The sequence below is a fragment of the Nothoprocta perdicaria genome, unplaced genomic scaffold (assembly GCF_003342845.1).
Source record: "Nothoprocta perdicaria isolate Ctin4 unplaced genomic scaffold, notPer1 scaffold_88, whole genome shotgun sequence".
Lineage (NCBI taxonomy): Eukaryota > Metazoa > Chordata > Aves > Tinamiformes > Tinamidae > Nothoprocta > Nothoprocta perdicaria.
The window spans coordinates 796,678-809,974 of record NW_020456176.1 but is presented as its reverse complement, the minus strand read 5'-3'; positions in this window follow the sequence as shown (position 1 = coordinate 809,974).

The following is a 13,297-nucleotide window of genomic DNA, read 5'->3' as shown; positions in this document are numbered from 1 at the left end:
CCTTCCCTTCCCTTCCCTTCCCTTCCCTTCCCTTCCTGTTCTCTAATTGCTCTTTGGTTCCTTCTTTCAGCTTAGCTATGATTGTTCATTCCTCATCCACCCACTGCCTTGCTCTTAATTCTCTCTCCATGCTAGGAATCGCCCACATATCTGGTTTTTGTTCATTCAGCATTCTGTCTCTTTCCTCTTTGACTCAGTCACCCACTAACTCTTGCCTTATTCTGCCTCACTGTTGTAGTTGCTGATTCATTCCATTTTCCAAATCTGAGGCAGACACAAAGAGAGGAAATATAAAGAGGAATCATAAAGAGAGGAAGGAAAGGCATAGATAGTGGTTGTGAACAAGGAAACAGTGAACTGGAAAGGGTAGGCAACAGAAATAGAAAAGGAGTGAGAAAATCTTAGGAGAAAGGAAAAGAAGAGCGAGCTTGGGGGAATAGATGGTGGAAAAGGGAGTTTTGGAGAAAAATGGATGGAATGAAAGACTACTGTTCCAACAAATTTAATTTTTTGAGCTGGATTTAATATGTGATCTCTTCGTGGTTCACAGAATTCCTTTATTTCAAAGGTGATGTCTGTCTTCTAGCTTTTTGCCTCACAATTCCAAGTGGTGAGTTTTTTATATCTCAAAATAATCATGGAGAAGCAGACATTGGAGGTTTGCATCTTCCATGATGGCAAATCACATGTACATGAGACAGAGAGGTCTCATATATCCTAACCTTACATTACATTACATACATTAAACTACCCAAGTAGACATGAGTAGGGGAAAAAGAAGAAGGTCTGTCTCATGAAATACTCAGAGACATCTGCAAATACATAGAAGTGCATTGAAATGCTTTCAATTATAGAAGATTTAATTAAAAAAAAGTATAGCTAAACCTAGTCCAAAATAAGTTCTGAATGCTTTGGGTTCCAAGATATTCAAATCTGTCTTGAACCATCATAAAACTTATATTCTCTAAATTTCTAAACTAAATAAGCAAAGATGGTTAACATTCTTTCTAGGTAAAATGCTGTGAAAAAATTAACTTGGCTGAAGGACTTTAGTATCACTAGATTTCAAATATGTAAAGTTAGTTTACCATTGCTAAAGTATTAATTTATTTTTAAAAACATCTTTCTAGTGGTGATGTGTGTTTATATTCTGTATGTATTAGTTTATAAAATGAAGACTATATTGTAGAAAAAAACTGTGACCACGAGATGGCAGAATTCCCATTCAAACCTGACAAGTTTTAACACAACTACACATCGAATTAAGAAAGCTTGCCTTGAACTTTATTTCCACAGCCATAATGTGGCACTTTTGATCCAAATTTCCATTTAATTTTGTGAAGTACAATAATTTATGATTACGCTTTATTTTTGCATTTGAATTCTCTTATTCATTTTTAGCCAGTCTATACTCTTTCTTTTTCAAACACATTTTAACTGCTTTAGAAAGACTGTTGTAAAACATAAATATATTTCTTAAAAATAATTGGTATCAGCCTATGTTGTTTTAATGTAATGAGTTATTTAAATATGTAATGTAAATTAATGTAATGAGAATTTAAATTCCCTGAAATTTGCAGAAAATATTCAGCAAAAGATTTTCTGTAGATGATGTCCTTTCAGTCCATCACTGGACAATGAAAGATACTTTTCTTTGACAGTTCTCAAAATATTTTTGCTTTTACAGTATACTCGACCGAGGTGAGATTTTTAAGAAGACTGAGAGTTGGATGATCACTATATATAGGAAAGCCTGGTTGCCAATTTTTGAGATTTTGAGGAATAGCAATCATAATATTGTGCATTTTTCTTATAGATGAGAACACTGGATTGTATAAGCATGCAGAAATCTCTGTTTTTATTTTAAATAATATTTTCTAGTCCTAAGAATTTTTGTGAAAAAACATGGCAAAAAAAGATTTCTAAATAATCTAAAGCACAGTAAGAAAAGAATCACACTAGTGATTTTAATAATGTAATTATTTTAAAGACAATCATTTTTGGCCCAACTCATGAATTGTTGTTTTGTAAATAGCATGAATTAAAATTACTGTTGATGTCCGTGAGAGTTTTACCATTGACATCTGATTTAGGCCAAGGCTGAGGGTTTGAGAAAATCCCCAAATACAAATTTAGCAAGAAATCCTCTCATGTTTAATGTTAAAAATAGCTACTGATTACAGTTACTGAAAATAACTAGTGATGCACTGATATATAGGTGGAAATATATGTATTTTTGTGACTAGAGATGTTGTATTTCTCTTTGTGAGGAGGCTGCACATTCTCAGTTATACAGTAATCTATACTGATAAAATGACCCTGATATACTCATTGTTTTGAGAATTCTGAAATAATGAACCTATATAACTTATGCTAGATATTAAATTTGTGATAATTTTTGATAATTTTTGTCTCCTTTTTTTTTTTAAGCTATGTGCATTTATGTCACCATATGCCCTGAATTATACAAACATAAAGAGGAAAATGAAGTTAAGCAGTGCTCCACTCATCACTATGTATCATAATCTGAGAATATTCCATGATTCATATATTATTTTAATTTGTCTGGAATACATGATTATTGCATAATTCCAATGCATTATGAATTGAAGTGAGAGAGAGCCAAATGCCAGTTTTGTTACCATAAAAGACACAAGAACACATTTATAAAGACAAATTCCCCAGTGTAATCTATTCAAAGCAAATACAACGTACTTTGATGTGCTGTAGAATAATTCTACTGGGTTAGCATTTTTAATAAGGTGGGTCAGATGTTAGGATAGTGCTAATGATCTATTTTTTGCCTTGTCCCTTTCAGAACATTTTATTTTATGTTTCATATGTGCCAAACGAGGCATATGAATTAGTGATAAAAGAAGCATTAATGACGCGCTCTGACCAGTCACTGGAACCTATATATTTATTGTATCTATATAGAAAATACATATATATGTAAATAAATAATTATGTGTGTGTAAATACATATATATATAAACCTTTCTGTGTTAAAATCTTAGCTCAAATTTTAAACCCTAACAAAGATACAGGACTCACTAAGCATGTATTACTGTTTTGTCACGTTAGTTTTCCTGGTGAATATTGGGTAGCCATTAGCACTTAGCTGGCAAATCAGTCCTGAAGAACTCAAAATACATCTGAGCTATCTTGAATCCAGTGCAGACTAATCTTTTTCTTTCTTTCTTTTTCCTTTTTTTTTTAATACTCAGACTGTAATATCATTAGTTTCCATTATTTGTCAGTGGCAATTTTAGTTTTTCTATAGGTGCCAGTGTTCATCACAGTAGTATTCAAGATATTACATTTGTTTCACTATACTTAGAATGCAAAATAAGTTAATTATCCCATGCAGGTCCCTAAGAAGAACTGTATTTCTTACAGTGAGGACCACACACTGATTGGGCCTTGACTGATGAATACATTTTCACCATTTTTATTATTTTTAAAAATTATATGGCTGCAGTATTTTAATATGGAGTTTCAGGAATTATTTAGGAATTACATTAGGAATTATTTGTAGATTATATTACAGAATTACCTGTAGAAATAGTTTTGCTTCATATGTTTTACCCATCGTCATATGTTTCATCAATCTTCTGCTTTAAAGATGGATTTCTTTTAAGTTCTAGAAATGTAAACCTACATATGTAGACAGTCATAGACATATATCACTGTACATGTACAGGTTATGCTCTCAAAATATATTTTTTAAATATATTTTTCTCTATGCATTCCATACCACGAGTCAAGACATAGTAAAATGAGCTGATCTGAGATGTTTACCAGAGAGCTATTTGATTCCTATGGAAAACTGGAGTGTGGGCAATTGCTTTAAAAGAGTGCTGATTCTTCATTCAGATATCTGATGAAGAGTAAGTTAAAATTTAATTTGACATACACAAATCTCAAGTTTGTGAGTTTGTGCAAATCACTGTTATTATTAACCTCACTTGTTTGCCTCTGTGAAAACAAACTTCCTCTCTTTTTTGAAAAAAAAAAAAAACACATAGATCAAACCTATTCCACCAACCTTCGTGATTTAAAATCACATTTCCAGAAGCAAGTCCAAAAGGATATGTAGAGTTTGAATGTGATAGCTAAGGAAAAATATTATTCTGAATGAGAATAGTTGCTGCATTTCTACCAAAGATTAAACTAGTTAACTGGCATAGATGTGAAGCTACTCGCATTATCTCTTTCAAACTGGAGGAAGAAGAGAATACAGGAAGATCAGGGACAAAAGCCTTGGGGGAAGTACAGGAGTCATTCTAGAACAGACTAACTGGTTTCTTGTGATGTTATTCCACCCAACAGCGGCCTTTAGCAGCTGCTTTGGTGGAAAGTGCAAGAAATCCTGCAGTGAACACTTGCTTTTAAAATATTCTGCTGGTAGAAATTTCCTGTTAATCTCACACATCAATGATTGGTTTATTTCCTTCAGCATGATGGCTTCAAGGTTATAATATCACTTTAGGGCTACTAATATAGGTCAAATTGTGGTAAAATTTATTGTTCTCTTTTAAAAGATGTTGTCTCTTTCTGTTATACATCAGCTAATAATGTGATAACGGGTGCTGACCAAATGATGTGAACTTCTTGGCATTGATTCTAGAGGCTGGATAATGAAGGGGAGCTGGGATATAATCAAGAGATGAATTCTGTGTGATTTATGAAGAATTTGTCAAAATAGATATGTTTTTTTGTGACATTTTGCTGTTTTATAACATGTAATCTAACAATATGGAAAATACTACTTAGTTTGGCTAGAAATTGTTATGTGGCCTTTAATCTATATGTTGTACGCCTTCAAAAGATACCTAAGGAGGAGAAGTTTTGAAGCTTTAATAAATACATTTTTATCAAAAAATACTAACCAGGCATTGAACTTTTGGACCAAAAACTCTTTCTGTTCTCTGGTCATATTCCTGACTTTTTTGAGATCAGAATATTCAGGGATTGAATGTTCTAGTTTTAAAAGAAGAGAGAAAAGAAAATATTTTATTCTTTCTTTTCATATCCAAAAGGCTTCCCTTTTAAATGCGCAAAATAAAGAAATGGCAAAATAAAGAAAACATGTATACTCTTTAATTTTGAACCTTTCACGGGTTATTTTTATGACTTTTTCGTTAAAAAATACCTCTAGGTGATTTTGACTGCCTATTACAATACAATCATGAACAGATCTCATCTAGACTGTTTCAAGTGAAGGTACTGCTTTGCCCAGTTCGCTAAATTTCCCAGCTGAATGTTACCATTCCCACAACTCTGTTGGACAAAGCAGTCGCTAAGAGCTCAGTTACATTTTTCAAGCCACCTTCATCAGCTGTTTAAGACTCGACTTTTTCTCTGCATTGTGGCTTTCTATTTTCAACAAGGCAATGTCAGTGACTTTAGGTGATGCAGGAGGAGATTGTCTAATGTTGCTCCTGACTCAGGCTTTATATCTGGAATTTATTGCCATAGTAGAAGCTGCTGTGGATCCTTTTTTCTTTTCATGACTTTGGAAATGTTTACACTCTGTCATCATTCCCTGCTTTCTATCCATGCACAGTAAGGGGCTTGGCTGAACTGCGGCTGCAGGGTTTTTTTTCCCCTGCTGTCATTACATTCTTTGCTTCTAAAGGAAGTGCAGCTTTATGACCTTTCTGCATTAAGGTGATGCATTTAAGTTGTGATGTCTTAGATCTTCACATAGATAAGGAAAACTTAGTTAGTTCATCTCAGAAAGTGCATGAATGTTCTTCAGGAATCAGGATCTGCTTCCTGAAAGCAGTCATCTTTATTTAAGCTTGAGCATCTCAGATGCAGTTTCTACATTGATTGAAAGTGTGTCAGTGAAAAGAAGGGTCAGTATCTCGAGATGCACCCAGAAACAGAATGCAGAAAATGCAGATTACAGACAACTATTGGGGTAATAGCCTCTATTTGGTACTGATTGTTAGATAAAGCTGTCTTTAGACTGTCACAAATGATAATGATGCCAACAAATTAGGATAGGCATTTAATTCGGATAAAAGCCTGCTTGACAAAAGCATCCATAGGAAAAAAGTAAGTTTGTACAATAATCACGGCCATTATTTTACTAGGTTCACTTGTTATCGATTGATAATCTCAAAGATCAAAAGCAAAGCCTTAATGAAGCAAAGTGATGAAATATAAGAACGCTTAGTTAGACCAATATTCTGACAGTGGCCGTAGGTAAAGCTTTGGGAGAGAGTAGCAGGACATGGTAAGTACATAGTAAAACTTTTCGTGTTATGTTTTTCTAGCTTCTGTCAAACCATAGCTCAGGAGCTTTCTGAGTGGGAAATGATTTTTTTTGTACTATACTAACCTTTGAGGAATTTTTTTCTTTCATAAGATTTTCTAATTGCTTGTTAAGCCCACCTAAGCTTTTGACATATCCAACATCCTGTAGCTATGAGTTCTGCAGTTTAATTAAGTGCTTTGTGAAAAGTGTTTCCTTTTATTTGTTTTAAAGCCACCACTTGGTAACTAAGTCTCCTTAGTTCCTGTGTGGTGGAAACCAGGGAATAATCATTTTCTCTTTACTTTTTTTTTTTTTTTTTTTAATTTCAGTAAATATTTTGTGTAATTTCTTTTTACTAACATCATGCGTGTTTTTTTTCCAGGTAGTTTTTTTCACCTCTCCTTATTAAGTAACAACTTTTCATCATCCTAGGTATACTGTGTCTTCTCTAATCTCTTCTCCAGTCTTCTCTATCCGTATCTTCTCCAAAGGTTCAGATCTCAGGAAGCAGATATACATTCAATATTCAAGTTGCCATATTCTGTATTCCTTTTCCAGCATTTACCATCCTGCTGCTTTCATGTTCTCTCTTGAGTATAGAGCTGAAGTTCATACTGATGTGTCTCCAAAACCTGATTGAAGGGCATACAGCTAATTGAGACCTATAGTAGCAGTTGTATTTAGGGGTTGTTGAATCTCATCTGATTTTGTTTGTTTGTTTGTTTCTTTATTAAGGCACTGATTATCTTCTGTTGCTTATTGCAGCTGCATTTTTTTTTTCATAAACCTAAATAAGTTAGTATTGCCAGCAAAATTTGTCATCACTGTTCATTGCCATCTCCTGATCATGCAGGTATACTCTGGTTGGCAGATATGGACACATACATGCATGAATCCTTGGCAGGATTCAGTGGAAACCTTCCTTTATGGAAGGAAAAGAAAATACTTTTTATTTTTTTCCCTACACCTTAACTAATTAAGAATCTTCAGGAATATTTTTCCTGTTATTCCAGATAACCTATGACTTCTAAGAGCCCCTAGTAGGGAAATTTATTAAAAGCTTTTTGAAAATTCAAGTATGTCAGCCAGACCTCAAATATTCGGATACTCATGAATCTTTCAAAGAGCTCCAATAGACTTGTGAATCACTACCACAGAACTTGAGTTAACTTTTCATATTATATCATACTTATCCATGTCTTTTAATTTAATTTTTATCTATTCCTTTTTCTGATAAATAAATCAGATTTACATATTTTCTTAAAGTGCAGCTGAAACCTGTCAGAAGAGCTGACTTACACTCCCATTACCGTCAGTTCTCTCAGCCCTGGGACTGCTTTCAGTGGTATTAATACCTTGGTATTTCTTATTTGAATTACTTTGACTCACAGGTGAATATCATACCATAGCAGTGATTTGTTGCTATTCATTTTATTGATTTGTTCTAAGAATTTTTCTATGGAGAAACCAGCTTCAAACAATTCTTACAAATCTCCTGCAGTATTGAGGATTCGTATATAGAAACCAGTCTGATCTCATCTGTAGAGAATACCAATAAAATGAATTAATATGACTGTTGAGCTTTGGCCTTCTTTTATGGCTCCTCAATCATGTATTGGTCCTACAGCATCTTTGGCAGATCATCTGCTTTTGATGCTGAAAAGGTTTTATTATAAGTTTTTATGCCTTTTTAAAAGTATTGCTTAAAGTTTTAAGATGCTAGTTAGATTTTTTTTATGGCTTTATATGTTACTTTCTAGGCTTGCAATATTTTCTTCTTTCCATATATGCAAACATATTTTAATTTCTGTAGGTTACCTTTTTGTTAACAGTAAGTAAAATTATTACAAGTATACCTGTGGCATATGCTGTCATACCGACAACTGTTAAACTCTAATAGTGTGTGTGAATTGAAGTTTTATTTTACTTCCACTTGAAATATAGTGTGATACTTCAGTATTTATCACTAGTTTTTGAAACACAAAATTAAGATCTGAGGGGTGATGTAGGAACTCTTGATTCAGCAGTATAAGCTAAGGACCTGTTTTTATAATGATAACTGTAATCACAGCAAAAGCTAGATTTAATTGTATAAGAAAGGTGCATCCGGTTATTATAATTAACCAGGTGCTGAATGAAGGTTCTTTGTCTTAGGTTACTGTTTTAATCCAATCAAGTAAAATCAAACACATAATTTTATTACTATTTCAAAGAAGATCTGTTTATGTTCTTATCATTTATACGATTTAAATGGTTGGAAGATTTATTTCTCCTCTGTAACGTGTTTCCTTGTCCTGCAGGCTATCTATAGGAATGTTTATTACTAAAATAACCAAACCAAATAATAATTGTCCATCCCAAATATGCACAGAGAAACTAAGTGCTCTGATGCAATGTTGTAAACAGTGGTGTACTCCATTATGTTGAGTAATTATGTACCTAAAAAATCTGAAATTCTTGGTTTTGAACAAGCCTCTAAGATATAATTAGTCCTTTTTTTCCCCAAGGTGATTTGCTTATAATACTAGGACTCATGCAGATAATACATATACCTTACTTTCTTTTTCTTATGCTAATTTCATTCTTCAGGAGAAGAGCATTTTAAAAAATTCAGGACCTTGACAAAGATTGTTGGAATAGCTGATCTATACATTCCTATTTATGTAATCTCTGGTAACATCAAATATATAGGATTTTGCCACTGCTACAGTAATAAATATCTTTAAAATGTTCTTCTTCATTTTCAATATGTAAATCAAATCATATTCTGCATAAAGGGAAATATTTTTCCCCAGTTGTTCAAAGCTCTTCTCAGTCTTGCCACAGTCACCCCACTCATCCAAAATGAATGTTTTTCAGCAGTCGTCATTAACTGCAGTATAATTTCTGGTGCCCTTGTTGGAACCCTACCAAGAACACATCTGACACATCTGGACAATCCTTCATTTCTCAAAAATGAAACAGGAAATATCCAGCCTTCTCTGTGCCTTTGTTTTGGGGCATGCTACCACTGAACCAGGAAATACTTAGAACATTGGACTGCAGATTCTGCTGTGAAGCATTGAGTTGGTCAAAGATAATTATTTATGTGGTGTGAAAGCGGCAAAATCCAGAAACAAAAAAGAAAAAATTATTTGTTTGATAAAAACACAGCCCACTGGAATTTTAAAGGGCAGCTGTTTACTGTCTGCAGATCTAAATGCCATCTGAGATGTGAAGAATTTATCATTGCATTCATATCTAGGATGCAAAACCACAGCCTGATATTTAAGCTCCATAGCGTTGTCTGGTTGCTGCGAAAATTTTCTCTCTTGTTATTAGTAAGTTATGTTTTTTCTTGTCTTTCATCCTTCCTATTTATTGGAAGCAAGGTTGGATTTGGAGGACAGTAAATTGGAGAGTTTGCTGAGCATTATGGCAGGCAGAAGGCAAAGAGAAGAGGAGCAAATCCCATTTTCTCTTGAGGTGCTAATGTACATTAGAGCTGTCCTGACAGGGCTGTTACTGTCAGCTTAAATGAGAGTATGACAGCTTTCTCAGTGGAAGGTGCCCTGAGCAAAGAAAATCATAGCAAAACTGTGGAAACTTACTTGCTGCAGGGTGTTTCTCCTTTTTCAATTGCTTGCTATCTGCATATGTCAACTGAATTCTAATTTACCTCTTGCTAGTCCTTAAATTAAGCAGCAGGGCCTGCCAGTTAAGACAGTAGCATTTTTTTGTTGATTCAAAAGGACAAAAGAAATACTGTGAATAAGATGTTGCATTCCAATCAGGGTTTTCCTGAAAGTCTCAATTGCTTAATAAACAGGTAAGTGTTTTAAAATTTGTAGTCCCCTTGGGTTTTCCACCACAGTCTCAGTGAAGAGCTTCAATGACATTAGGATGCCTTAATGCACTATTCCACACAGTATTTTGCCCTACAAGGCTCTTCCAAAGTGACCTTGTCTCCAGATCATCAGGAGATTAGCATATTTCCATAGCTCCTTACTAAATTCCTCATTTTTTTTTCCTTGGGAATTTGGGAGAGCTGCCTTCACATCATAGTGCTTCTCCTTCACTAGTTTCACTAGCAAACATTGCTGTTGAGAGTAACCAGTAGCAGAGGTTTGGGGGCAAGACTAACACTGGTGATATGTTAAAAAATAACAATATAGAGGTTTCTAAGTTGCCTAAAAGTTATGCTTTTTTATAAAATTTCATTGAAACTTGTTTCATTGGAAACAGTATGCAAGTTAATATATTGCCCTGGCAATAAAACATGTAAACCTACTTCTTTCCAGTATTATTGAGAGATCTTATAGCAAGACTTGGAGTAATCTTTTTGTGGAAAGAGAAACTAGAGCAGCTAAAATATTTACTTCGTTTTATCCATTTCTGATCCCCCCACAACCTTCTCTAGAAGCAGTAGAATTTGATTTTAAAGTTTGTCTTGCTGTAGGTTAAGGTTGATCCTCCAGCAAGCTGACATGGCCTGTCATGGCATGATGTGAATGGCATATTCCTCCAAAATTTCTGTAGCTTTTATATGTTCACTGAAAAAAGGCAGGAGGGTTGCAGCATCAAAAGAGATAAGTTCTGTACAAAATTCTGAGCTATGCAGTGATTACACATGCTTGGAGGTCTAGGCTGACGTTCTTCAAAGTGTTATTACATGGTATATAGAAATCTAAAATAATACGACTGCTATATTTTCCTAATAAAATGAGAAAAGGATCTGACAAATTATTAGTAAGAATTGCAAATATACAAAATTACATTTTTAATGTAATCTTAAATTATAAAATTTAAGTAATAAAATACTAATAAAAAGTATATAAAAATATATACAAGTATACATTTTTATATTATTACACAAGATCTTTCTAACTGTTAAAATATTTAGAGTGTCTTTCAATTTCTGTAAATGATTTTCTAAATATAGTGTTTGTTAATTCACTTTTTTAGTGAATAATGTGAGAAAAGCTTTGATTGAATACTATAAAATATACTTTTGAATGTACATCTCTTTTGTATATAGTTATTCTAATACTTTTGCTTTTAAACCCTGATTTTGCAGCAGAAAAATATACTTACTGAATTTGTGAGTGTGGTGTAGTCAGGTAGCTTGGGTGGACAGTAGATTATTAATGATAAATGTTTTTTTCCATTGACTTGGAAAACTTAGTTGTTTTTATGTCTGTAAACTGTTGACATCTTAATATTTGTTTCATTTTGCTAGTGTTGGTGAACTATCACTGAAAACGTAATGTGACATAAGTGTAGTATATGCTCATATAATACATTTGCTAGTATTACTGTTTATGTATATTTTGCATGATTGTTGGGTAAAAAGAAGCTCTTTGCAAGCTGGATAAAAGCTAAACAGCTGTGGTTGTGTAAGTGGTTCCAAAAAAATGATCACAGTGCATGGGGCTCTGGTTTTTAATTTGTCTTTAAAGTTGCGTTAGACGTATAATACTCTCTGTGTCAAATTTGTCATGAAACAATTTGGAACTCAGGGACTGTGTGTCTCAGGGTTAGGTGTTAGAGAAATGAGAATTTTATTAACACTGGAAAATAACTACACTGATTAAAGAAAGCTGTATTGTTTTTTTCAGTTTGAAATGACATGAAATATTTTGCTAGAATTTCACTTCAAAGTGTTCAGAATGTACAGTGTCAGAGTGGCATGCAATCATTGCAAGTGTGAGCACAAACAGATACGTTTATGTATCTGGCTCCAAAGATTATGGTCTTGGGGTTGATATGAGTGCATTTTCTTGGTGCTCTCTGACTTGTGGAAAAGTTGCTTTTCTGTGGAAAAGTATCCATCAAGTGACGTTATATGTAAAGAATTTTAGAGATAGAATGCATCATGATGTAAATTCTTTTATTTTTCCATTTTCAAAATTACTGAAGAAAGTGGTACTTTAAACTAGCAACTCAGCATATTAACAATGTATATATACTTTATGGGCCAATTCCTATATTGCATACAGACTTTTGACTAAGTGGGTGACATATTAGAAATTATACTCTAGGAATTCTTTAGAATGAGGATATTGCAAAGGGACGTTTGTGTTGTCCTTACTGTTTGTGTGTCCTTAGTGCTTGGCCAGCACTTTATATGTTTAAAAGATTATATAAATTATTATTAGCAATGATGTTGTTATTGTTGCAGGATTCACAGGATGCATCCTGAAGTATTTTATTTTTCAGTGTATCCAAAGAAATTATTAGAGGCTTCAAAATACTAAAAAAGAATTGCACCAGATAAATCTTTTTTTTTCTTTATAAAGACACAAAGATATAGAATAGAAAGTTTTAATTAATACTTACTGTAAACTGATACTCATGAGACTTCTGCAGACTTCTGTAGACTTCTGACGTGACATATAAAGGAAACATGCTTTCATTAGCACAGATTTAAATGAGAAATTTGTTGAAATACAAGTGGAATTATTGATCTGTAAAGTCCTTCTGATTTAGCCTTACATATCTGTAAGCAACTGTTTAAATATTTTTCTGCTTTACTACAATTAAGAGTAAATGGATGCTTGTCTAGTTAGTTATGTGCAGATAGCTGCAGTACTAAGTGCACAGCTGGCTGAATTCTCACTCCTTTCTGCTCTTCGAGCTCAGATCTCACCTGGACATAAGGATAGGATGGGGCTGGGCCTGTGTCTTAGGTGGAGCTTGGAGTAAGCTTGGCTGGTGTAGGGCTGGTATGCCCTAACCTGCAACAATTTCAATCACTGTGATTTTAAAATGTTTTCTAAACAGCAACTTGAAATTATGTTTTTCGTTCAAACATTGTTCAAAATTGCTTTAGGCTAAAGTAGTTTATTCTTCCACTAAGATACAAGCAAATAATGTCAACACAAGTAATAAAAAGTGTTTTTAAAGCTAAGTCAGAACCTTCTCTTGAGTTTGAAATTTAATACCGCTCAAGTGCAGTTTGCTCTCATCCATAATGGCTAGTTAAGCACTGTTATACTCATTTTATTCTGAAGATACCTCTTGTAAATGTTTTAATATAAGTGTATTTGG